General features: G+C 38.2%; 1 pseudogene; it reads right to left on the reverse strand.

Annotated features, from left to right (window-relative positions):
* Positions 1-464: 464 nt before the first annotated feature.
* Positions 465-1,836, reverse strand: LOC102812195 (annotated as a pseudogene).
* Positions 1,837-3,435: the final 1,599 nt, after the last annotated feature.

Below are 3,435 nucleotides of genomic sequence, written 5' to 3' on the forward strand. Positions count from 1 at the left end.
GGTCGGAATCGACTCAACAGCATTTAACAACAACAACATGGTGTGGCGCTGTGGGCTATGGTTTCAGACTGCAAAGTTGTTCGAACTGCAAGGTTGGTGGTTCAAGTTGACCAGCTGCTCCTTGAAAACCCTATACAGAGTCACTATGGATCTGAATTGACTTGACGGCACTTCACAAGAACAACATCAACAAGAAGTCCTCTCTCTTAGACAGAGGAAGCTAATGAGTATTCAGATATTGTTTTTCAAGAGACAGTTTATTAGATAGAAGTTGAGGTTCAGTCTTAATTTTTTTCTTCTTCCATTTTTTTGAGGGGGAGTAGAAGGAGGGATAAAATAACTTTCCATCATATACATGCTATTATTATCTTTCACTGAATTAAGATAAGCTGGGAAGTAGCTGTGTATATTTAGCAAGATCCACTGAAGGCAAAGGACCTCTTAGATAATGCTGGTGTTTATGGTTAAATCACATCCAGTGTGAAAGTTCTAATTATATCCAGAGCTCCAGTATCAAACCACACATATTCAATACACCTCGATCATCTGGGTCTGCAATGGTAAAACCATTTGATGTCATTCCATAAACAATTAATTTTTCTGGGATACCCATTTTCTTCCAATACTTCCTCAGAGCAGCAGCAGGATGGACAGTTCCAGCAAAGGTCTCATTATCAGTGAATACAATGAAGACATCAGCAGCTGTATTTGTTTTCTGAGTGCAGATCATTGGAAGAGAGCAATCAGTCCCACCTGCTGGGATCTGAGTCATAGTCATTAAGACTTCTTGTAAGGTCATATCTGCAGAAATGAGACATGGTACCATTTCATCTGAAAAAGCAACTACATAAGAATCTTTCTGTCCGTGTGACAACCATGCACATTGCAGTGACCATTGCACTAGCATTGAGTATACTACCCAAAACTCTTTGGTTCATAGAATCACTGACATCAACAGTCAGCAAGAAACGCTTTCTAGTTGGTTCAACTGTCTTAAATGTTTTGTAAAAAGCGTCATCTAATGATTTTTAAAGTTCCTTATCAGGGTGCCACTTCAGTTGTCCTCTGCGTCCATGCCCTGTTTTGTAAGTTTCTAGTGCAAGTAAAACATGAAATGGATGTATATGATCCTTTTAAAATAGTTTCTCATTACATAGCTTTTCACATACTAAAATTACTTCTGAATTTCCTGGTTCAAGCACTGAATTAGCAGTTATCTTTCCTAGATTCCTTAGTAATGCAGTAAGAAGCAATAAAGCCTTCCATATCTCTTTAGACTTTAAGTGATTTGTTAGAAGATGCTCTCTAACTAATCTATACTCTTCTATTAGATGAATGAATTCCAGTTCATCCTTTTTTTTTTTTTTTTGCTTTACTTTCTCTACAGCTTCCGGATACTTTAATAATTTTTCAGTCTCCAGAGAACGTGCCTTTTCCTTATACAATTCATGGACCTCTTTCCAGCCTTTTGTAATATATTTGGTCGCAATAGCAAGTCCTTCACTGGAAAGTTTAAGGCGTGATAATCTTAGTAGATCTTTGTGAGACCTGGCAGAGCAAGGACCATGCCACTCTTTTCATTGTACCAGTCTGCTACAGCCTTATGTCAACACACTGGGAACAAATGGCAAATGCAAATGCAAAGAGCATAGGTTCTGGCTTTGTGGTTCTGCCTTCTCTACTTAACAACTTTATTTCCTGTATCTCTTCACAACCACTGCCGTCTTCAATCAGTCTGATTAGAGCTTCAGCATTTTCAGGGCCCAATTTCAGTTCTTTGATATTATAAGTTCCACCTTTAGAGCCAAAACATAAGACCCATTGTAACTGATTCATGTCAGCGACTTGCCATACATATCCATCTTCAGAATTGAGTATCTGATTCTCATTCAGGGGCAGTATTTAGTTTATTGGTTCCTCCACTTTTTTCTGATTTGTTGTTGTTGTTTAGGAAACCTGTGCTTGGTGGCTGAGTCCCCACAGGAGCCTTGTACTCACAGTGCCACTGGTAGAAGCTCTGTGCAACGCTGGGGAACCACAAGTGTAGGCAGTCTGGAAGGCAGCGGCTGCTCCAGCTCCACCGACACCTGGGCTTTCTAGTTACTTGATTTTAAGTCTATGCATTGGTATTATTTCAAAATCTTCTTAGGATAAAAAAATGTATAAAAACAACTTTGAATATATTAGTAGTATAAAAACAGTCTTCTTTGACACCAGCCAAGTTATGAGAGAGGAAGGTATTCCAAAGTGAAGGTATGCAAAATGCTATGAAAATGTGCCAGTTTTCAAGTGTGATGAGCCCTACGGTTAGAATCATCAATTTATCATAAACCATTATAACATCCAGTTCAACATAACGGGGCTTTTTATAAGAGCCTGGCTCACAGACCAGGCCAGTATAGCTGTTCTCATATCGATACAAAGAAATCTATTACACTAGAAAACTTACATAATAGAAATGGATGTTGACTGCAAATCTCTGTTGCCCAGTTAGCAGACTACTATTAAATGGAGGCTTTGTCCTTTTGAAAAGGAGTTGGATACAGTAGCATCTCAAATACAATGGAGCTGTTCTTAGTATCCATTTGATGTATGGTATTGGCAAAGAATATTGAATATCTGCCAGAAGAACAAACAAGTCTGTCTTGGAAGAAATATAGCTAGAATGGTCCTTAGAAGTGAGGATAGTGAGGCTTTGTCTCACATATTTTACAGATGTTATCAGGAGGGATCAGTTCATGGAAAAAGACATAATGCTTGGTGAAGCAGAAGGCCATTGCAAAAGAGGAAGACTCTCAATGAGATGGATTGGCATAGTGTTTGCAGCAATGGCTTATACAGCATCGACTGTGAAGATGGCACAGAACCAGGCTGGGTTTATTCTGTTTCATGTAGAATCGTTTTGAGTAGGAACTGGCTATACGGCACATAACAACACGTATGCACTCTTAATGCATTTTTACTTTTGGTGGATTCCCTCTCGTTCTTCTTCCAGTCCTGCAAACGCTGATACTGAAGACAAAATTCTATCCTCAGATTCAGTCCCATGTAGTTCATTGATTTGCCTCACAAGATAGACTCAAATGTATGAGTATCTACTTCAGCATGATTTCCCTTAATTATACAAACACCAAAAGCTAACTTTAAGACTCCCCACTCTTTTATCACTTCCATGTCTTAATATGCCATAGTACACTGTGATGAATTAGGAATTATTCTATAGTTGTTTCGTGTGGGTATATATACTGACCACATTGTCAAGGACTCTGTGCTCTAGTAATTTGCATTCTTTAAATGTCGACTATTGTATTAATCACATGGAAATCTCTCAATACATTTTGAATGAAAAGCCTTAGAGACCAGATATCCTTTTACAAATTTTTATTTTGCTATATAAATGCAAATAATCAGAGATGGATTTTAGATGAAGCTAAC

The sequence above is a fragment of the Chrysochloris asiatica genome, unplaced genomic scaffold (assembly GCF_000296735.1).
Source record: "Chrysochloris asiatica unplaced genomic scaffold, ChrAsi1.0 scaffold00146, whole genome shotgun sequence".
NCBI classification, from domain to species: domain Eukaryota; kingdom Metazoa; phylum Chordata; class Mammalia; order Afrosoricida; family Chrysochloridae; genus Chrysochloris; species Chrysochloris asiatica.